We start from the raw sequence: 25,470 nt of genomic DNA on the forward strand, positions 1-25,470 counted from the left end.
TAGTACATCGTGTTCTATTAAATATTGTAACAACATACCTAATATGTTTGACACTGAACTATAGTTAAGTTTTACTATTTTTTGCCTTTTGATATATTTTCATAAGATTTTACTTATGTCGAATGAGGTATTTGATTCATGGCCTATCAAACGTTTCCCAAAAAGAATAAAAATTTAATGACGGAATATTCATCGGGCTTATTGTTGTACAAGGTTTTATTCGTGGCTTCTCCCGCACTTAAGTCGGTACCAACTACCAAAGTTTCTACAACACACTGTAATGATTTATAGCGCCATCTGTATGACGCTGGCGTCATCTATACAATCCCATTATTTCCTATGGGAGCATATTACCAAGATAAAAGAAACTTTTGTGTTTATCCAGGATACAGTCTATCCGTGTGCCAAAATTTATCCGAATCCGTTCAGCTATTTTTGTGTTTACTTCTAACAAACTTCCAAACATTTTCGCATAATTTCGCATTTATAATACTAGAAGTAGGGACTAAGATTGTTACCAAATATATATTCTCAATCACTTCTCCTTTTACATTTTTTAATTCAGCGAGTTATTTTGGTTTACATGCAATTTTAATATTGGACACTTCTTTAGAAAACTACGGCCAAGCTTTTTTATTGTTTGGTTCACTATATATCGTTTTTTTTAAATGCAGCTGACTACCAAAATATATAAGTGATAGTAATACTTAAATGGCGATAGGATACATCTTTCGATGAAAATAGATTTTGGGGCCATGTTGAGCACCCAAGTTTCCCACATGGCCCACCGTCTATGTTATTCGAAAACCTGATTTAGTGTTATAATGCCAAAACACACTACGAGTTTTTGTTTGTACAGTAGTTATTAAATATTATGTTATCATATTTTTTTTCTTGTTATTTCTTTATGGAACCATTTTATAATAAGGTGGGCCATCATTACCTTTATTACTTGTAACATAACAATGGCACTTTCCTGTCTTTAACATATTTCAAAATTAGGTATAATTTTTTCGAGAATCAACAATATGTGCATTTAGGATTACATTCTATAGGACTCTAATTAGTAAAGTAAAATATCAAATTCTTTACTCTTGAACCCTAACTAATACCTTCTGGTGGACCTTTTTGGTGTATTAGTTTTAGGGCGAAAAGCACAGACTATAGAGTTTTACTGCCAGAAATCGGCCCCATCCAGATCCACCTTTCCGACCAAAAAATACAAACAATACCTAATTCATCATGAGAGGGCACTTCGATCTTCAGACTTCAGGCTGATATGGAACATAAAAAAACTATTACTATTGCTCGACCCGATTCGAATCCTGGACTTTAAAGCAGTTTCGTATCGCGCAAACCATACAATTATGCCACCAGGCCATGTTAAGATTAAGTTAGTCAAGTATCATGGACTAATAATACAAAATTGAATAGATAATCCTCAGATACTGTGTTACAGGTTGGAAGACAGTAGTAGTCGACATAAAGTCGGGCTTCAGCTCTGATAAAATCTTAACAGTTACATTAACTTACAATATTAGGGACACTATTACTCTCAAAGATAAGATTATGGAATTGTTTCATTTAATTTGCTATAATTTGGAGAAATTGTTTATAAAGAAAAATATCGAATTTTTACCATAATTAAGAATTAAAGCTGTTAACTAATATCAATTGTTCGGCTGCTAATTCATCTGATATAAAAATAGGACATTCCGTGCAAACCTGAACGAAGATACGTTTATATTGGTCAATATCCATATAAAAGACATTTTTAAACCACTCGCTGTTTCAAATAAATATAGTCAATATATAAATATAAATAACAGGTACTCGTATGCAAATTAAACTTGTAACAACGTTCTTAAAGCTAGCAACGTTTTATCTAATAAAAATAAAAGTATTACAGACTAAAAAATGTTAACAAAAAGAATAAATCCTTATGTAAAACGCAGCGGTATCGACAATAGTAGAACGGCAATCTCGGTTTTGGCTTATTCAGCCGGCATTTATTGCCTGTTTGGGCGACAAACCCCCGCAATTGCAACGACGATTTTAGAGTTTCGTAGAATGGATTCTTCTTATCCCACCGATGTTACGTAGCTCTTCGTACAAGTAAAGAGAAAAGATAATGCTATGTAAACACCGTTATAAAATGTAGATAAATCTTGCCGCAATGTTCTCAGTCTAGAGACAATAGCGTTTATGGTGTAAGTTGTTTACATACATAGCTATGTATTATAATAAAGCGACGGTTTTGTAAGAAATGATTTTTTTCGTCATTTGTATGATCTACATTTAAGTAATATGATAATAGAAATATCCATGATTGCATAAAGGTAAGTAAAATCATACATATTTATGGTAGAGCTCGGCCGTGCATAACATGCCTTCGTATGATTCACTGTAGTCAAAGTAGGCTAAGAATGTTTCCGACAGCACATTAAGTTATTACACGCTAAAATTCAAAATCCTTTAGAAAAAAAATAGTTTTCTGTTAAAGTTGTAGAACCACGTGTAGATACATAGTCAAGCAGGACGGCAAGCTTGTGTCGACTGACTTTCGCCAATCGACACTTTATCTGTGATCTGGACCCCACTCCGCTTACCATCAAGTACAGATGGCTCATTTTTCCGTGCCCGTGGAAAATGAAACGAAACGCGAGATACATATTATGTAATATTAATTTTGTCTACACCACGATAAGACTGTCATGTAACCTAGTAAGTAGCTGTAACGTAGTGACACAGCTGATGATATGACATTAAAGCCTGGTGGAGTGACAGATTTCTGGTATATTTTGTAAGGTAAGTAAGATATTATAAAGATCAAAATAGATCCCTACTATATCCTTATCTATTTATATTTACTTTAGTTTAAGTCTAGCAGAGTATTCACGATACTTTTGGAATAATGGGTGTTCATGTGTCAGTGGCTAAAGGTAGCCCGATTCCTGCAAGCTACCTTTATGTAGAATCTAACTATCATTATAATGATTTACAGACCGCATTTATGCATATTAGTACTTAGGAGTTGCGTCAGATTCCCATTCGGAAAAATTTTAGCTTTCGCCACTGCATTGTTGGTAAATAACCCGTCGTCAGGAGACCTTCTTGGTCCTTTGTCAAGTTATTCAATAAAAAAATCAATACTTATAATTATTAGTTACGTTTGGTGATTCGTTAAGTGTAAGTTCGGTAAAGCCTACTAGTAGCGAAGGGTAATTTTTTTCAAAAGGTAACCCGAGGTAAAATAATGCCTTAGATAATATCACGGTCTATCTAACAGAAAAAAATAAGCCAAACTTAAATAAACCTAACAGATGTAATGATCTCTATAAAAAATATTTATAATTTATATTGTTAATACCTTTGTTTAATGTTTATTCCTATTATGTTTAAGTTTTTATACATTTTTTTTCCTCTCTTAGTCATATTATATTTACTTTGCGAATGTTGTGTATATACCTGTAACTGGCATGCATATCAGCCAATTGTCAACACGCAAGGTTTTTGTATATTTAAGGATATGTAGTACATATGCTGTTGGTGTATTACATAAATAAATAAATAAATAAATATTATATAAAGCTGAAGAGTTTGTTTGTTTGTTTGTTTGTTTGTTTGTTTGTTTGAACGCGCTAATCTCAGGAACTACCGGTCCAAATCGAAAAATTCTTTTTGCGTTGGATAGCCCTTTGTTCGTGGAGTGCTATAGGCTATATATCATCACGCTATACCCAATAGGAGCGGAGCAGTAATGGCTCATCTTAGGAAATACCGGTCCAAACTGAAAAATTCTTTTTGCGTTGGATAGCCCTTTGTTCGTGGAGTGCTATAGGCTATATATCATCACGCTATACCCAATAGGAGCGGAGCAGTAATGGCTCATCTCAGGAAATACCGGTCCAAACTGAAAAATTATTTTTGCGTTGGATAGCTCTTTGTTCGTGGAGTGCTATAGGCTATATATCATCACGCTATACCCAATAGGAGCGGAGCAGTAATGGCTAATCTCAGGAACTACCGGTCCAAACTGAAAAATTCTTTTTGCGTTGAATACCCCTTTATTCCTGGAGTACTATAGGCTATATATCATCACGCTATACCCAATAGGAGCGGAGCAGTAATGGCTAATCTCAGGAACTACCGGTCCAAACTGAAAAAATCTTTTTGCGTTGGATAGCCCTTTGTTCCTGGAGTGCTATAGGCTATATATCATCACGCTATGACCAATAGGAGCGGAGCAGTAATGAAACATGTTGCAAAAACGGAGAAAATTATTAGTTTTGAGAGCTTCCGTTGCCTGCGCTGCGTAAACGGTTAAAGTTATGCAACAATGATGTATGACGGGATTGTTCCTCTTAAAAAGTTCTAAAAAATATATTATAAAACAAAGTCCCCCGCTGCATCTGTCTGGCTGAACGTGTTAAACTCAAAAACTACCCAACGTATTAAGATGAAATTTGATATGGAGATAGTTTGAGACCCTGGGAAGAAGAAGAAGACGGAAAACTTTAGCCTGAAAAACTTTATAACGCGGGCGGAGCCGCGGGCAAAAGCTAGTAAATAAATAAAAGGGAAGCCGGTAGGAATAGGTTGTATGGAAGTTTCGCCACTAAAGCCCACTTTACCTTTATTTTGTGAATAGGCGATTAAAGAGTCAACAGCGATGAAACTTTGTTTTGGTGTTTGTTACTTACAATCATAGATCAACCGACTTATTATTTAGATCTTGTTCAGTGCTTAAATTTTATCAAACAGATATGAGTAGTGTGACGTCCGTGTTTTAACATAATCATTATTACTAAAACAGCAAGCCCGCACGATCTGTGATAAAGTATACAGTTATATGTAATGATTTCTAATGTTTACACGAATGTTAGACATTAATAAAACTATTTTACGGATTTGATGACGGTTTTTGTTTTACAATTTTCTCTCGACGTTTTGAACACTTTGCAGCCTTCGTGGTCATCGGCCGGTCTGAGTTGTTGGACATCCGACAAGTCACAATTACAATATCTACTTCCATTTCAAAATTAATTAGCCGTGGAGTGTCTTGTAGGGATCTCACCAGGTCAAGAAAGATAAAACTGCGACTTATTAAAAATGTGTAGGGTACATAATTTCTTTTCGACCGGATTGGTATAATGTCGTTTCATGCAAGTTGCAAATAGACCCACAGTCGAGTAATTGGTCATGTTTATGTAGGAACGCTCTTCTGATTTCGCTCTGTGTGATGTACGAAACAATTTAATGTGTCGGTGTTTACTCGCACTAAGCTAGGTTTAATCTCATGGGATGCCATTGAGTTTGTTCAGATAATTAACAGAGGCACTAAAGAGGATGTTAATAGATGTATAAGATTGATGACGGGAGCACAAAGAAAAACACGAACTCATGCATCAATCTCACTGTCGTATACGACGGCGTTGCGGAATTTTGGCGCCTGTTTTTCCTAGGGTAATGAAAAATTAACAACTAATTTACACTGGTCATTTTTTGCACAGAGATAAAGAAATCTACGTTAGGCATAAATAAAAGCGTAATTAATTAATTATATGAATTCTGTAGCAGAGTATGCCGATATCATTAAATATTGTAGGTTTTATACTGCGCATAACATTTTTTTATATTCATAATTTACTAAACCATGTTTATGAAAAATCCTTTTCGTTTAATTTTGTCGTGAAAAAAAAAGAAGAGCTTGTGTTATTGAATTTTTAGTTTACAGTAATTTTTTTTAACTCGTCACGAACATAAAAGGAACGTGTTCCTGTAGTCAGTAATAGTATTTATGCACCGTTATTGTTTTACTTTTTGTTGTTGAAATATTGATGAATGAAATAAGTACTGTTGATTAATAAAAAAAAAATCTTAGATGGAAACGGCAGTGAGATCGTTGCTCAGGAAAACAATAAATAGGAATATTCGATTTGTGGTTAATCTTTAACGATTACTCGAAACGAAATTGGAGTAGTTACTATAAAAATACATATCGCATACATATAAATATGTTACGCTTTCGAAGTCGCGAGCAAAATTGCAAAATATGAACCAAACAAAGAGTTCTAAGATTATAACTGTTTGATGACTTAGGAACTAAATAAATTATACTTAGTGTTAAATAATCCCATACATTGAATTATTATAAGAAATCAAACTAGAGGTGTCATCGTATTCAAGGTATTATTATTAAGGGGTATTTCTACAAGTTCTTTACTTTCACTATGTTCATAAAAATAATTTTTGGATTTTTTAATTCTTTAAATACTTTTTCTTGTTCTTTTAATTATTACTCTTGGCCTAGGTATACTGTCATACATTTACCCGACAAACTGCTACTGGATGTTTCGGATAGCTAATTTGGTTTAAATTCGTGCCGAAATGATAAAAGAATATGTGCCTACTACGCATACTGGAATGGCAATCAAAGTAATTTGCCCTCTACTCTGAGCCCTCTACTCACAAAAATAAATGAATTAAAGTGATAAAAGTTCAACCATGCAGGTCGTATTTAAGACTCATCATGTCGTATTGAAACTGTAAACAAAGCCCTTAATTAATATAATGTCAAGATAAACAAAATACGTTCCCGTTTTCATTATGGTTCTCCTACCGCAATCCGTCTTCTGGGTGAAGCGTGCAGCTAATTTGTTTTTGTCTCTACAGTCGAAGATGTAGAGATATTTAGAAATAAAATTATGATTAAAGATTGATTTAAACGAAATATTTAATACGACATTTACAGAATGCTGTAGTTGTTAAATAAAAATACGTGCCTCATTCCAGCTTCAAGTATCTTATTTCTAGTAGTTACCTATTTAAATAGAAGAGAGTCAAGGTAACCTAATTTTTGTTGTATAACTAAGCTGTAAGCTAATATTTTCTTCATTAAAGTAAGTATAAAATACAATAGTAGAAAGAGTTTTCGAATAGCTGGGACACGAAAAATATTTGTCATAATTTGTCTGCGCAATAAATTTTACCGCCGACCAATTATTTATATCTTCTCGGGTAACTGAGACTTGCTTCTCGAGAACTGAGAGCGTCTTAATTTATGGACACTTTCTTTCCAGCCGTTGTCTTATATTTGAAATATGAATATGTAGACAAAGTGAATTTTAAATTATTGAAATTATAGGGAAAGTTTTTTTATGTTTGTGGGATACCATATTATACTATTAACAACGCAGAAACGTTTCTTTGAAGAATATTTGTTTTATTTGGATAATAAATTTTTATATTTGCCAGAAATAAGTAATTACCTTAAGAAATTTAAGCTTCTTAGAGGAGCTTTTAATAGGAATAGCGAAGGCAGAGTAAATAATCCTATTAGAATAAATATTTATTGACTATTAGCAGAGGTAAGTACACACACTACATCGAATGTATAACAGTAACATTATTTTTGCTACTTCTCACCGTTATGGAAAATATACACTCAATTCAATGAATTCAATCATCAATAAGTTGATACATGGCGAATCAGGGAAAAAAAACAAAAAAAATCAATATCATATACTTATATGTTCGAGATTCAGCTTATTACTGTCTTCATAAAGCAGCTTGTCTATTTTATGTAGCAGAGCCGAGGCTACGCCTCAAGCGGGGGAGGCTGTAGGCTCCATCCTTTTCAACAGCTAGTCGAGACTATGAAGGATTTGGATGTGACTTAAATGAGAGCGGTTTATATAAGGAGGTACAGGGAGTATTCATATTTGGAGTTGCAGTCTCCTTACAGAGGTTACCACTGTGGCGTGGTTTATGATGTATGCATAAATTATGTAAATCTGATTATTCCACTTGGTGATAGAAGCCACAACGTTAAAGCTTAAGAACGCTATCATTAGATCAATATTATGACAGGCGGTTACGGTACAAAAAATACTGCCATATTGTATCGAATATATAATATAGGCTTTCATGGCAGTGAATCACCACTCGCCACTGCAAAGGGTGCGCACCCTGCCCATGTGGTGCTTCATCGTGAAATTATGACTTTGCTACGTGCCCGATATTTTGGATGAGATAGAAATACCTTTCTATGTCACAATGCCAAAATTACTGTAAGCTCTGAGGATTTAAGCTGATGTTGTTTTGTACCATTACTTTTTTACTTATTTGTGCTATTATAATGAAATTAAAATAAAGTAACATATTTGTTATCATGTCATAAAGACACTCGCTCGAAAATACTGGGAAAATGCGCGAGTAATGAGTATCTTCAATCATGAGGATCCGTTTCAGGTCTGTAATTTGCTAAACCTGGTTTTCGTGGTTTTTTTGTATCGTTAGTATACGTCCATTCCGTTAGCATGTGTATTCTTCTATTTGTATTCTTCTTTCTTACTGAGTTATTTAATCACGAGAAAAAAATGTAAGAAAACTTGGTGGGTGTGAAACTGCTTCCAGTTTTCGGCACACACACCTTCCTTGCTCTGCCAATGTCATGCGCGAGGTATGTTTTTGTTGATGCCTCATGTTTTAAACGATGCTTGTATTATATGTTGGATACGAGTAAAGGAACTGCAGACGGAGACTACAATCTGAACTCGCCGTATCTGAGCCACTAGGCGCCGTGTCGCGGGAGGAATGTCAGGAATACCTATGATGAATATCAGATTTCAAAACATAAAGCGCGAATTGGAAAACTTTATGTTCAGTACGCCCGTGACCATGACGGTTGCAAGGCCTTCGAAACATAAGAAGTAAAAGTTAAACAAAAAGCAGGATAAAATTCGAGAAATAGTTTTATTTCGCTGTCTAATATTCGCATAAACATAAGAGACAAAACAAACTTTATGTTCTTGTAGCGAAACATATAACCATAATACTACACTCAACCACTAGGGGCTTAAACATATAAAGCCCATAATTGTATGTATAAAAAGTGAATCATAATTCTTTGCTTTATGCAAAACGTAACTTTTTATGTATTTCTCGTTAAAAACTAGTAAGTTTTAAACAGCAAAAAGACGTATCTTTTTGCTGTTTTTAATGCGTAATATTTAACGTGACCATTTATTTTTCGTCTCAAAACGGGACATCGGTATATTTAAATCAAATATAGGTTCTCAATGGAAAAAAAACAACACACGCTTTTTAGAAAATTTGTATTTCGGCGGCCGAGCGTTGCACGGATGACAACTCGGAAAATCGCGTTTTCCCGAACAACTAAAAAAATAAAATTAAGAAGCAAAACCTGATCTAAATACAAAATTTTATACAAATCTATTCAGCTGTTTCTGCGTTTACTTCTGACGAACATACAAAGCATCCAAACCTTTTTACAAACTTTTGCATTTATAATATTATTAAAATAAGATAAGATTAGATAATTATAAATTAAAAATATTATGTAAGATGTAAATGTTCAGTTTTATTTACATTTGTCTGAAGAACAAATTTGTTTTATTACAGCTGTTTTTTTATATATTGACTTTAGTTATCAACATCGTTTTCAGAACTGGAATCTGTAACAGAGTTTTTCAGATGTCCGCATTTTATTCATTAGAGAAAACATTCGTAGGCGTTGTAGTAAAGTAGCAGCCCGGTCGGCTCTTAAATTTTCGCATGGTTTCGAAAAACTGGACAATTTTGGGTCACACCGGGACACCGGGACAGATTACCGAAAAAAGGGATGGTCCCGTTCAAAACGGGACGTCTGGTCACGTTACTAATATTACACTGCCGTAAATTATTCATCGACGACATAAAATAGCGTACAATCTCATCCGAGAAAGATTTTACTGAATCACTTTCACCTTGTTTACTGATTAGTCGGTCCTGTGAATAAGTTAGGCGAGAGGGGAGCAGGCCAGTAGCTTGGATCCCGCGAAGAGCCGTAAACAAGAGGATTTAATGGCTACGGAGCAGTCGGTGGCACTAAGTGAAAATGAAAGTAACTCCCGAGAGTACGTTAACTCGTCGGAATTATGACGAAAATGCTTGCGTCCACGTATCACCGCTTTAGACTTGACTACATCGCTTTATGATATTGTTATATTCATTACCCTTTCGCATTACGACAATGGACACTATTGGTCTGCGGGCGAACAGTGAAATGTCGTCGACCCTCTCTTAAAAGCTTTCGGTCCGGCGCGTTCAATCCCGTGTAATAGTAAATAAATGAAAGCTTTCCCAAGTTTTCACCTGTATAATATCGGAATAAGGTCAATATGAAGCAATACCAACAGGTACCGAAGCTATTTCCTTTATTTGTAGCCTGCTGAGAAGCGAGCACGAAATGCATCGAACGGAGTGAATACGTAAAACGGGTACGTGCCTCTAGAAGAGTGGTGAAGTGACGTGACTTTCTATAGAAAGGTGAGCTATGTTGTAGCTAGCCATCTGAATTTGTACCCTTTATCATTGAGAGTCTGTTGTAAGTTAACATTTTCGGCTTTATTATAATCCTGAAATGTAGTATAAATGAAACGTGGTTGAGTTCGCAATCAACAGGAAGCCGATATACGACATGAATAACGTTTACATGTACACCTCAGCAAAGCGAAACTCTGGTAATGATATTTGTGAGCGGAGATTGTTGTAAATAAGTCTCGCGAGGAAGTTTACTATGTCGCAGTTGTGCACGATATTATATTTCGATTTTAAAAGCGTTTAGTTGTGATATGTTTGCGACGTTTTACATTCTTTATGAAAATCTGCAATTACTGTGCGAACAGTTTTAAAAAAGAGCTCGTATTTTCTGAATTTTGGATATAAAATTTAGTATTCCCAAAAATATTTCTTCCTCCCAGGGTTTTCAGTTATTTTAATTAAATAAACTAAGTGTAGTAAAACAAACTAATATTCGTGACTGAACACAAACGTTATGATTATATGCTGTTCCGGCAATACCTCTATCTCTCTCTCTCTTTAATCGTTTCCTCAATGCTGAGGAACGTGACCCATGTTACTTGGTCGATTCTGGACAGCTGATCGCCAGGCATGACGTTCCTCCACCAGATGCAGTGCCTCCGGGATAGTCCTGGCTAGCGTCTTGCTTATTTGATCAGCCCAACGATGGTCCTAGTCTGCGGCCATGTTGTCTACTCCCCTTAACCTTCCCTAACAAGATAGATCGTTCCAGTTTGTCAGGGTTTTTCCGCGCCACATGACCGAAGAGCAGGAGACATCTACGGATAACGGTTGTAAACAGTCGCTTTTTTATTTTCAATTTCTCGAGTATTGAGCTGTTGGATCGAAACTCTGTCCAGCTTATGCGCAGTATTAGTCGGCATTTTAGGCTCAAGTAGACAATACCTACGTTAGCCTAAAAATGTCATATTATTTCTATTGTTACATCTAAACAATTATAGTTTGGAGCTTGTAAGTGAGTAATTTGTATAAAAACGCACAGGTGATATTTTTCTACACAACAAGGAGAAGGCTCGTCGCCCAAAAAGGGCACACTTAGACTGACGTTTTTTCGTAATTTAGTAATACATATTAGAAGACTGTAACTTATTATTATTTATTTACAATTTAATATTTAATAGAAGTTTACAGTGTAAACCAAAATATTTACATATTGATAAATTGCTAAAATACTTGAACTAATTAGTGCTAATAATCTAAGTAAAAAATTACAAAAGCTATAGAAGTTCTTACCTAATTACTTACAAGATGAAATAATGGCAAGCCGTAATAGACATAAGCCGTTACTTATGTTAGAATAGAAATAGAAAATACATAATTTCAACTCGAAATACCATACATTCAAGACACCATTATTATTTATTTATTTGCACTTTATACTGACTTAATATCATAGGTATTTCCTACCATAGTCCGGTCAATTTAGCCCAAAAATAGGGGTAACCTTGCATTAATTCCCAGAAAGCTGAAAATTTACATAGATGTTAGGGACACCATTATTATGAAATTGTGAAAAGTCCCCATCGATCCCATATCTGCAAATTTTTTTATTCAAGGTTGCAAAAATGTGTTTTTCGAATTTTTCAGCGAGACGGTTAGTTTTATTAAAAAATATGTCAGACAAAAATTGTAGATCATGAAATTATCTACAAAAATTGTCCTTACACATTTTTTCATAAAACTAATTTTTGAGAAAAAACAATTACAGAACATTCTTACGCTGTATTCTCCATAATAAGCATGGCTAAGCTGCTTATGATATCATTGGGCTTGTAATATAAGTAAAACTATAAGTCTGCGTGCCTAATGCATTCATATTGACCGATAATTCTGAAAATATGATGTTAAAAAAACGGAGTCCCTAATTTTAATTTCATACACTGAATTCGCTTTCTTCTGTCTGTATATGGTGCTCCAAAAAAAAATTACTTCCATAGACAAATTACGTTACTTATCTTTTGCAAAACAAACACGTAATAAAAAACGTGTGCAATTAGCTTACCTTCCTCCAACCGCGGCTTCTGCTCACCAACATTTTTATCGTGTATATTACCAGGTTAAGGTGTGGCTCGGTAATCCACTAGACCCAGAACAATGGGGTTGGAAGCATGTCAATAATGTATTGGAACCAATCCACACGCTTCTTCCACCTGCACCAGAAAACCTCCTTAATTATATTTTTTACAACTGCAAAAAGGGGTGTAACTAAAGATGCGGCTGCAAAAAAGTATGCTTATTTTGTTCACTAGCGTGCACCACTTGTCAAGGCCAATCGTGTTCAAATATTGAATCTCCAACAGAAGAAGATTTTCACATCAACGATGAAACAACTGATGTATCGCTGTTAGTAAAATTTACGTCAACTCAAGAAGATGAGGAAGAAGAAGGAAATGGAGAGAGAGAAGAAGATGGAGGCGAAGAAGAAGAAATAATTAATGACGATAATGATGAATAAAATATGTTTATAACCAAGTATAACGGAACTTGTCGCTCGAGCTGTACCTGATCGACAACGAGCACTCTGACAAGAGTACAACGACTGAAAAGAAGAAGAATAACCAAACATTAATTAAATTTTACTGTAATAGACCGTGGAATACGCCTACCGGGGAAACTTCATTAAAAAAAACGCGCTAGGTACAGTATCTCATAGGTGGTGTGGAAACGTGTATAGACAATACAGCGTAAGAAAATTTTGTAATAGGGTACCGGACTCATTTTTGTTCTTTACTATTATCAAATATTTACATAATATAAATTATAACACAGAAGGAATTATTAAAATCCGGTAAAAAATCAACAAGTTATAAGTCTTTGAATTTCGGTGGAAGGGGTAATTAACAAGAAACAGAAAAGAGACGAAATATCCACATGTGACGTCATCGGGAATTACGACGCGTGCGAAAAAAAGAGATGAAGCGATGTGGGGACATCGCGCCCACTTCTGCACATTACAATATTTTAAATATGAATTACTCGCTCATTTTTTAACCAATTGTTATGCAGTTTTCGCTGGAGTGCTTCTTTTTCGTATTATTAACCATTACATATAGAATAATGTACAAAATCAAGCATAGGCCGGTCCCCTATTGTTTTTTCTCAAAAATGGTCAGTGTTATGAAAAAATGCGTTAGGACAATTTTTGTAGATAATTTTATGATCTACAATTTTTGTCTGACATATTTTATCATAAAGCTAACCGTTTCGCTGAAAAATTCAAAAAACCCATTTTTGCAACCTTTGACCTTGAATAAAATATTTTGCAGACATGGGATCGATGGGGACTTTTCACAATTTCATAACCATGGTGTCCCTAACATCTATGCCCATTTTCAGCTTTCTGGGAATTTTTGCAAGGTTCAATGTCTAAATTGACCGGACTAACCAGTAAACGTAAAGTGATACAGAGATAAATAGACAAGTGCATAAATAATTAGGTATTATGAAATAAAGAATAATAGGTATAATTTAAATAACACTTTTTGCTGTAATAAGTGAAAGAAGTGTGTCAAGATGTCGACCTCCCAGATCTGTTCGGTAAATGCATTTAGAGAAAGATAGCAGGAATGCACTGGGAGTGAACTTGAGCCCATGGTGCCGTCGCCCACGAATAACCCGAACACATAGCTCTCGTACATAGAGATGGATGCGCTCCAACATCATTGGGTTGTCCATTTTATCGTAAAGAAGCATGTAATATATGAATCCCTGGCATAAAAAGTGGGGTAAGGGTTACCATTAATTTAAACTATACATTTACTTAGCGTGTGTTTTGCACTATTTCCGATGAGTCATCAACGAAAAAAATAAAACTCTTACATAATGTTCTGTTGTTCATTTAAGTTAAGAACGTGAAGGAGAGCAATATCTCTCTATCAAACAATCATTTTTTTATACTTGCACGGCGAAGTAATTCCACTGCACCTGATGGTAAGTGGAGTGTTATGGAAAATAGGTAGGTATACCTCTTTGAAACACTCTGTTTGCCTGGCCCTAAAATTTATAGATGATTGGAAGGCTCTTAGAAATAAATATATATCCTTGATCATATACACTCACAGTACCGTAAATCAGGATTACGCAAGATCTTTCACATTCGTATTGAGGTTTATGTACACATATACTAAGTATTACTTTTTGACTTTGTTGCTTTCAAGTTTAGTGTTTGGGTAACAATAGCAGCGCGCCACTACAATCTACATAGTTGTCTCTCAATCTCTTGGACGCCGAGATTTTGTGTACATGCATACTTCTTGCTCTTTACGTTGGCTCCTTGCATACCAAAGTTCTTTTTCGTTTAACAGCAGCCACAGTAACTGAAACTCAGCCAGTCTTACTCTGACGTTGCGCCCCTAATATATAGCATTTTTAAGCAAGTGCTTATTTGAATTTAAGTCTTGTTACAGAGAATGGTATAATCCCAGTTTGTAAGAGTTACTGTTATTGCGGCTCGCAGAAACAACGACGCTTACAGCTGGATGTTTTTAAAGTATTAAATGAAGCCAACTTTGAATACTCTCTGCAGTTTAATTGCAATGAGGCATTACCGAAATGGAACGACGTTAAGAAATCAAATATTTTTTAGCCTTAAAAGCTAATTCACTCGATATTAAATGTTAAAAAGTCCAAATCCTTATTTTTCGTTGAAGATTGGTGTATTATACAAGCGAGCTCATTGTGCTTCATATTACAAAGGGGAATATTTTAAAGAGGCCTCTACGTTTGTAAGCACACGACGACTACGTCCAGTTTTATTCTTAAAAAGATGAATGAAGAAAGCGTACGGCTCGGGGTTTAGATAAAGCATGGTAAAGTTCAAGCAGTCGTATGCGAGTAGACCGAGTCTTTAAATTACGTCACGTGTACAAATAAAATTCTCGTTTTGCGAGCAGACAACCCATGCGCGGATTTATTGTCCCATGTGGATCCGTTGAATACGGAGAAATGGGTTTTAAACGTTTTTTTATATTCAAATTACTGTAAACCTTTATGTTTGTGTTCTTGAACAGAACATGTTCTATTTTATATCTATTTTTGAAGAATGATTTGAAAGAAAGTGATTTTTCTTAATCATTTCAATTTTCAAAAGTAAAGGTCTATGTTGTCATTTATACGACGAGTACAACTCCCTTCTCTATGGTCTTCCGCATAGTAAAGGTATTATTGCGTTCACGCGATGGATCTTCCCATTTACCGGATAAGCGTCAAAGAATAGTGTCATGAGTCATCCGCTAATTCTTATTTAAGCAACTTTCTGTCTGTAATACGAAAATCAAATTTCCCAGACATACTAGCTTCTTACCCAGGTAAGTTTAGAGTTGAAATACCCCTGGGTAAGGAATTAGATTTAGACACAGTATAAGTTTTATACTAGTAGTCTTGTCCTAAATAAAAATGAAGTTTACGCTAATCACTTGTTTGTGCACGTAGAAACGATTTGGCGTAGTGTTACGAACGGTAGTCTGCTTATTGTTAATCCATCTGGAAGTTCCAACGTGTTAAAAGCATATCAGGTACGTTAGCGAAATCTATACTATAAATTAGTAATTCCTAACTGAGAATTGAATTTAGGGCCTGCCAGTCCCTAGTGGTAATACGCTGATACTAGACATATGCTATGTGACATTATGCTATGTGATATAAGCGTTATATAGTTTTCGGAAGGACTAAGGTGGATTTAAATGAGTATACAAATTTTCCTTCGCTGGTGATCTGTTAAAGTATGTAACATGCTTTTAAGCTAATTTCTGTTTATAACTTGGACTCGGGTGAGGACGCCTGCGTTTAACAGTATAAGGAGTGACGGCTTAACGGGCTCGTACGTCACAACGAGTGATAAATTATGGATTGCATTGATACAACGCCATCTATCGTTTTTTTAACATAAAAACGATCAATACATAATCCAGGTATACCTATTGCTGGCTCCAGCTATACCAAATGTTGAAGGTTCGTGAATGTTGCCGATAGATGGCGTTAAACGTCATAAATATTTGCATCATCTTACCGGAAACATAAATCGTAACTTCCTCAAAACACTAAATGCACGAAGTGCACTGTGAAGTATAATACGTCAGTAACGCATTCTCCGAATGTTCTATCGGTATTTTTATCGGTCTTGGCTTATTTATTCAACGGTTACCTTTAGGGCATCATCAATAATGCGAACGACCACTGAGCACTCGGGGTACATCTCCTTCCGCGTATACCGTGTGTTTAACCATACCTTACCTATATTACTAATTTGGAAAGTTTTAGAAACTTTAAAATACTTTGTTGTAATTATCATAGAATCATTAATGATTGAGCTATCGATTTAAAATAAAAATGTAAGCCTGTTACTTTTTTGTCTGTTTGTAATTCGAAACAAAAATGTTCTCAAAACTTAATTATTTTTCTGCGACTATAGAATTTGCTGCCAATGAGGAACATAATGTTTTTAGTCTTCAAATTTCTTATCCATTTAGTCAATGACTAGTAGACAATACTAAATTGTGTTTTAAGCTCTTCTTCCACTTAAATAATCAAATACTTATTTAAAGTAACATTGATATACTTAAGTTGTGAGTTTCACCTGTTATTGTACTCTTCGATGGTGGTGGGATAAATAACGAATACAATACGATTAGTGACGATGGTGAGCCGGGTATTTATTTATTTTTTATTGAGCCGTTGGCGGGCGCGTGTTGGATCCCCTTCGGGGTTGCCAACTTACATCAAATATCTTATTATACATATAATTATCTGTAGCGACATATCTCCCACAAAATATATTATGTTTACTGGAATATACCTAAGACTTCTTAACGAGAATATCTACTATGTTAAATGCTTTTTTAACCTTTTAAATAACAATATTGGATCAAGATTCCTATTCTAATACTTACATCACGTTCTTGGTATTCAAACATAACTTTATCACAATAAGCATTGTTAAAATATTTTGGGCGTGTTAAACTGGATATACTTAGAGTGGGAGGGAAGTAACTTTATGTGGAAAATATTTTGGCTAACGATATCATTTATCGTTTTTGGATTTATATAATCAGTACTCGGTAGCCTTGCAGTGTTTTAAAACGTATCATAATATGTCGTGAGTACGCGTCCTGAGTCGCATAGAACTTATTACACGTTCCGCAACCTTGCGCAAGCCCATGTTATTACATATTCGTTGTGTTAACAATACACACAGACAAAATAACTTCTTATATGATCGTGCAAACTATTTAATAATCTCTCTCATTAATTTGACTTGGACTTGTTTAATATTACTGTATATCACCTTAAAAGTATACAAAAAAACCTTGGTCAAAAGCTGATATTATGTTTTAAGTCAGTATTATTTATCAGACTATAGCGATAATGTTATTCAATTTTGCCACAACCACAATTTAACCAAACATTGCAGTTATCATTCCAATTTTATAACTTGTTTTATTATTTTACGCAACGCAAGTAATAAAACATAAGTATTTTATTGAGATTTTGGTTAAATCTGTGAGCTTATAGTCGGCCAATAATCATGATATACGATTAATTAGTATAACTTGTGTATTTTTAATTATACACATGTTTCTGTAAAATTTAACAATGTAGCGATGAATCCTTCGGATGAAACATTTTTTCCCAAAGTCCTTAAATCTAAATAAATAAAAATCAATGTTTGTGTGATTTTCCTCTATGCATTCCAGAAGTAACTTGCACAGCTGAGAGTCATTGCGCTGGGATTGATCCAGACGACCTTCCGTGTACGAGAGATCCACTATGGCTTGTAATATTAATTATTTATGTATAGAAACTTTATATTAGGTATTTCAATATTTTTGTTATGTTAGAGGAAGTGAATCTAATACGTTATCTGTCTAACAAGAGAATCAGTAGAATGATCAGTAACTAACTGATGTATATATAGAAATGTGAGGAAAAGGTTGAGTTTTATTAACGAATGATACTTCTATACTACGATGCATAATTACTTGCACGAGACAGTATAAAATCAGTAAATGTTAAATTTTTCTGCCGACTTATACATAAAATATAATGAAAATAACTTCATTTGAATATAATTATGGTAGAGATTAAATGTTTATTTATATTTTCTTCAACAAAGTTAACGGATTAAAATTTTTACCATCTAGCATAAAGATGGAAGAAACCACTAACGCTATAAGTCATAGAGAATGTAAAGCGAGTGTGGAATTTTGCCGGAAGACCGCCGGAAATGCTTGCCGCAATCGAGAGGAAAAGTAACTCGGTCCGGGGAGCTTTGATCGGTCACTCGTGCATTTCTGTTAGATCTGCAATCATGTATACTTATATAATACGTATCATCTTACTTCAACAAAATTTAACACGATTTACTGTATTTTCTGTACATGTACGAAATTTTTTATTTCTTACATTACGGTAATAATGTCTGATTTTGTATCACATAAATTTTATATAGAAATTGAAAAGATGATTCTCTTAATATAATAAGCTAATAGTTTTATAGGGGTAGACAAGCTGCAACCAGCGCACCCACAGTTTAACGAGCGTATTAGGAAATAATAATAGCATCATGACACGGATGTTATGATGCGATTGTAGGATGCGGTGAAAAGCGAGCTTGGCGGTAACCATAACCGACACATATTCAAACTGCGTAACTGCAGTGACTGTTTTAACTATTTTAACCAATGACGTTTTACAAATAGACTAACAAAATTGCACATAAAAACAGCGCAGTATTTACTATAGTCATATACCTATACAGTCCTAGCAGCTCGTATTGATACGGCCCGAGTGAGCCCGATTGGGCCCGAGTTTGCCGGAGCGTCGACCGTCCCGTCGCCATGACAGTCGAATAAAATGCATTTATTAGTTATAAATTACATAATCTATACTTATTACTAACGTATGAAATGAAACGTATTTTTCATTTACAGTTGAAGTATAATTTGTACATCGTATAAAAACACAGGAAGGCGGCATTTAATTTATAAAAAGGCAAAATAATTGTAAGCCGACTAGCCGCGACAGTGGTCGGAGGTAGACTAAGTGAATGTGGGGCAATTACCTTGCTTTGGTCTTACCAATATTGAGCTGGGACAACGTATCTTTGTAATAAAAACACCTTAGATTTTAACTATCGACATTGACAGCACCATAATATATATGTTTAATATTTAACATGAAAGTAGAAAAAATACTTGTAGTTCTTGCTCAAGGCTATTTCGGGTGAGAAGGTTAAACGTTGCCATTTTGTGTAAATTTATCTTTTTTGGATATGGCAGCTAGTATTTCGGAGGTCTAATAAATTTCGGTCTTTTCCGAGGTCGCGCTTTTATTTTCCAGGATAAAAATATTTAATGTCCTATTTCGTATTTGCTTTATTGAATATCTTGGTACTAAATACAATAATGAGTGCATAGTTTTAGTGTTGATAAAGTAGAAGAAAAAGAAATACTTATATATTTAATATTGTATTATCATCAAATATTATGAGTTAAATAAGTTTGAAGGAAATCATAATTATATTTTACAAACAATACACAATTAAATAATTTATTCCGTGAATACGCTGCTAATGGTGCTTTCGCACGTAATGTTTGTAATCTACGTTAATAATATTTAAAAAATAGACAAATAATGTAACACTGAAGCCATAAAAGAAATGGAAATGTAGTAAGGAGGTACGTTTCAATTATTTTTCTTTGGTCCTTTAAGTGATTAAAGTTTGTTTCATTATTAGTGAACAGAAACCACGTTATAGTGAAATTAGCCAAGCAGCAAACGAAGTATAACAAAAGAAAATGTCTCGATTGGAGCTCTAAATTAAAAGGTATTAAAAATTATAAGAAATGAGAAACAGTTTTAGAGAATAAAAGTATTTTTGATAGGAAGACGTGGATGGGCCAGATATAAGCTTTGATTAAAGTTCAGTAATAAGGTAAATTTCCTTAATCATAATTACAAAACTCTGATTAACTTTGAAACTACGTAATATCGGGAACATATAAGGATTAAATCGATGCACATTGTGGTCCTCTATCGATCTGCTTCGGCTGGACAGTAATTGATCGTATTGCGACCCGTCTACAAAAAATTACAGAAACGACGACAAAAGTAATATTGATTATAATTGTAATTGTAAATCAAATTAAAAATCGCAATATTACCTTTACCTATGCTAAAGAGCATTATATTCTTTCTTTTCTATATATATTGTCAAAAAAAATCTTTCCTACATCTTTGACATTCGAAACTACTGTTAGTGTGTAGTGTAAATTTGTATGATTGTGATTTGATTAAAGTCACTAAGCAACCCATTTGTTCGATCTTTTGGTTATATAAGTTATTGGCAACCATTGTATACAGATTACAGAACATTCATAATGCCAGTAATAACCTCACTTGTCAAATTAACAACCTGCATCATGTCAGATTCGAGAGGTTTCCCGCAACCTGGGGAAGATTTAAACTCCATGGATGAAAATTGTGGGAACAAAGTATTTGGAAGAAAAATGTAATAATTATAATCGTCTTTCAAGGGATATTTTATTGTAACATTTTTACGTATTTTTAATATAAAAACTACTCTTATTTATGAGATGTCTTATTTATTCTTATTTCAGTTAGTGGTGTTGCTAAGACGACATTTGATATAAATGGCCAGTATTTATGGTGACGTCACGTCATGGTTAAAATAGCGTACCCTCAGAAGCATACCATTGAAACTGTCCAGTTTTTAGATAGGATACTTCTTTTTGTCTACAATATAATGACATGTTAGCTTGCATATGTTTTTTCGTATTTGGATACGATAAAATGTGAAAATATGATGCATTAAAAACATCGATAGAACATTAAAAATATATCCATTAAAGGTGTTTTCGGAGTCAGACCAGTCAGAGAGTATATTTGCACCTATTTTGGGAAGACGAATATGTAATGTCACTGCATTGAATTTCGTTGAATAAATAAAATGAAAAAGTCAGCATACATATTGTTTAAAAATATTGTAAAGGTGGATTATGAAACAAATTGCTTACCGTACATTTTATGGGTTCGCTTTTTTAAGGTTTCATAGAAAAACAAGGAACCCTTACAGAATCATTGAGTACGTCCTTCTGGCATCATTTTATTTAGACTATTATGGAAAAAGTATTACACTCGCTACAAAAATAAGTATTACCATCGTACGAATAATAACTATTTCCTGTACTCGTATATGAGGAGGAGATGTAATTTTTTTTTGTGTTTTGTCTAATCGACTTTCTTCTTTCTTTATAAGCTTGTGTAGTAGGATCGCATAAATATATCGTGCAATGATTGTATTTCAATGTTGACTATCCATAAATAATAATTTTAATGCTTGTTACGGAGCTGCATTATCACACTGGGATAAAAATCCTTAATAAGGGAGAAAAAATAATTGTTTATGAATTCGTCGTGTGGACTTAGTAAAGTCGAAAAAGCAATAACCTACTAATATTACAAATGTGAAAATCTGTGTGGATGGATGTATGGTTGTATGGATGTATTGATATATATATATGTATGGATGTTTGGGTGTGTGGATGTATGGATATAGCTATGTATGTATGTTTGTTTCACTTTCACAAAAACACTACTGAACGGATTTGAATGAATCTTTACTGTAATATAGGTTACACATATAAATAATACATAGGCTACAATTTATAATGATTTTGTGTAATTTGGTCATAATATAACGATCCATATCAAGTAAGTCGGAAGAAAAAAATGCTATCTTGGCGTACGCTGCCTAAACCGTTGGAGTTAGATAAAGATCATGTACAGAAGGAGTGTTTGTCTGAAATATATCTGAAATATATATGTAAAAGCCACTATGACCAAAATAATGAGCTATAAATATAATTAAATCGGATACTTTTTAGCGGGACTTTTATCCCGGAAAACTCCTAAACGTGGCTGAAGCCGCGAGCAAAAGCTAGAAATATATAATTATGAGTTTAAGGAGTCAGATCAGTGTTTAATGTTTATATCAATCGGATTTGTAAGACTTTTGTATTGACCACGATATCAGCCCGTATGCCGATATAAAAAAAAACAAAATTTTATTTTATACATATAAACAAGCGGCGATAGCCTAGTTGGGTGTGGAACGGACTGCCAAGACGAATGTCTGCAGGTTCAAACCCCAAGGGCACACACCTCTGACTTTTCTAAAATCATGTGTGTATTCTTTGTGAATTTATCATTCGCTTTAACGGTGAAGAAAAACATCGTGAGGAAACCTGCACATCTGAGAAGTTCTCTATAGGAATTTCGAAGGTGTGTGAAGTCTACCTATCCGCACTAGGCCAGCGTGGTGGACTAAGGCCTAGTCCCTCTCAGTAGTAGAGGAGGCCCGTGCTCAGCAGTGGGCAAGTATATAATATAGGGCTGATATTATTATTATTTTTTATTATTACATAAACATTTATAGAAAACTTTAACGAGTTTTAATATACAATTAACTAGTATCTGCGACATAGTTATAGCCGACGAATATATAATTTTATATTTTTAGTAACTATTATGGTACCCAATACTGAACTTTTATTGGGACGCTCATATTAAGATATTATTGATGAGTAAGTGTGAATTATGTGTGATAAGTAGGGGAAGGGGGGGCATAACGGGGACGTGAGGCACGACGGGGTCACACACATATACAAGTACATACATACATAACATCACGCATTTATCCCCGAAGGGGTATGCAGAGGCGCAACTAGGGCACCCACTTTTCGCCAAGTATATTCCGTCCCATGATGTGATAGGGGGCGAGCCTATCGCCATATCGGGCACAAATTCCAGACTCCGGGCTGATACTCAGCAGAAAAACCCAAATATCACTTTGCCCGACCCGGGATTCGAACCCAGGACCTCAGAGCGCTATTGTACCGGACATGCAATACAACTACGCCACCGAGGCAGTCAATACATATACAAGTAACTACGTACAATACAGTTGTGTTGTTGGCTTCAAAAGATGGTCATTTTGCATCAGTCTTTAGTCTGACAATTTCAGGTAACAGGACCGAGCGCATCGGTTTTTACACCAAAAAAACATTTTTATCATTATTTGATCTAATTTTTTAATGAATACGAAGACACACATAAAATGGTAAGTGCTTGAGCTACTACTTTTGTTTTTTTATTGTGTTTTTCTAGTGATATTACTTTACGATATATTTTGAACAAAATTACTCTAACAATAGATTTGTTTTTCTTTGTTTATTATTTAAATAAGTGTTAAACAAGGGGCATAACGGGGCATGGCTCTACGGGGTACGATAGGGTACGCCATTGTGCCCCGTAGCTGTTATGAAAATAAGTGGAAAGAATGATATTTTCATTTGATAACAGATTTATTTTGTTTTAGGTAATAAAACGGTACGAACGTACATAAAAAATAGTACGAGAGGCAGTTGGTCTGCGAAGAGCATGAAACTGGCCATTGATGAAGTTTTGAGTAAAATAGCAGGCTACAGAAAAGCCTCTCAACTGTATAATGTTCCGCAGACGGTCTTTCCCCTTTCCCAAGTAAACTGTGAGGCAAAGTTGCTACTTTGCCTCACAGTTTACATGTCGTAGTTAGCTAAGTACCCCATACTGCCCCTACCCTGGGGCACAATGGGGTTTTATTGAGAGTTTAACATTTTATTATTTTCTTTTTTATTTGATTATTTATACTACCAAATTATATGCCAAATGTTAGTTTAATAAGTTACCTAAGTGTTTCAATTACATTTAATTAATAAAAATATCCTGATTATATTTTTATTTTTTATTTCCCTTAACGTCCCCGTTATGCCCCGTGTTCCCCTATGATGTATATATTATTTAAAAGCTGGGGGGGGGGGGGGGGTCTTTGCTTGTATTTCAAAAGTACGATTTATTCCTCAAATATTAAACGATACACAAGAAAATAATTTTTACTTTTGTATTTACTTTTTTTTATTTTTTACCTTTCCATAACCTTATACCCATATTGCAGGCAGTCATTTTGGTTTAATACATAGTTTTTAAAATAGCTTTGCCTACTTAACTATTGTTACTAATGACATTTGAATATCTTTTATTTATTGGAAATATAATATTTTTATTGTACCTGGTCAATGAGCAGTGACCTGTAAATGTTGATATACCCACTACGCGGGGATCGACTAGCCAGCTGTGAAACATAAATAGATGCAGGGGTTCGATCCCCGTGTCGAGAAGGCTTTTATTGTATATGTTTAATTACGTACTTATCATATTGTCGAACAGGTAACAAAAAACAAATTAGTCACAGCGTAACAATGCAAATTCATGAATGAGTCAACAACATAGCGCTACAATAGGTCACGATCCGGAAATCGTGAACGGAGATGTTGACGGATTTGACGATAGGAGGTACTAGCTCGTACGGATTCCAATCTAGCGTCAAACGAGACGAGGGTCGAGACACGGGCTCGGCGGCGGCGGTGGCAGCGGCGGCTCGGCTTACCTCACCCCTGCTCCCACCTGCTCCACCCACATCCAGGTTCCGTCGGTTCATTATGCAGCCGCCCACGGCGCGCGCCAATCACATAGCACCGCTGCGATATTGCCGTCTAGCTAGAGATTTCAACACTGTTTGTCGATTACTCACCAGGCGTTCTATTGTTTCAATGCCTTGCCTTCTTGCACAGGGCAATCGTGACCTCTATTTATGTATGACATTCACTTATGACTTTGATGCGTTAAAGGTTTTGGATCGTATCACTTATAAACTTACGGATTGTGAAATAATCTCTTTATTCACAAGACAGTTATTAATATATTCGATTGTAATACAGTAAAATATATCTATTTCGAATTTCCATGCCGACTTTTAAATTAAGTTTAAAAGTATTTCTTGCAAATCGACAGCTTTACATATTTAAAGCGCGTCCCTACTAGTACCTCATACCTGTTCGTGATATAAAAAATAATCCCGGCTAGTCGTCATTGTGTCGGTTGGAACTCGGACGACAGAAAGGCTCGTGGCTTGTATATCTTGCCGGCATGGTCGGTTGAGTCAGCTGCGACTGTCTGTGTCTGTGGCTA

At 34.8% G+C, this 25,470-nt stretch overlaps 1 pseudogene; it reads left to right on the plus strand.

The window, feature by feature from the left end:
- The first annotated feature begins 12,291 nt into the window (after positions 1-12,291).
- Positions 12,292-12,814, plus strand: LOC115448082 (annotated as a pseudogene).
- The last annotated feature ends 12,656 nt before the right edge of the window (positions 12,815-25,470 follow it).

The sequence above is a fragment of the Manduca sexta genome, chromosome 24 (assembly GCF_014839805.1).
Source record: "Manduca sexta isolate Smith_Timp_Sample1 chromosome 24, JHU_Msex_v1.0, whole genome shotgun sequence".
In the NCBI taxonomy this organism is placed as follows: Eukaryota; Metazoa; Arthropoda; class Insecta; order Lepidoptera; family Sphingidae; genus Manduca; species Manduca sexta.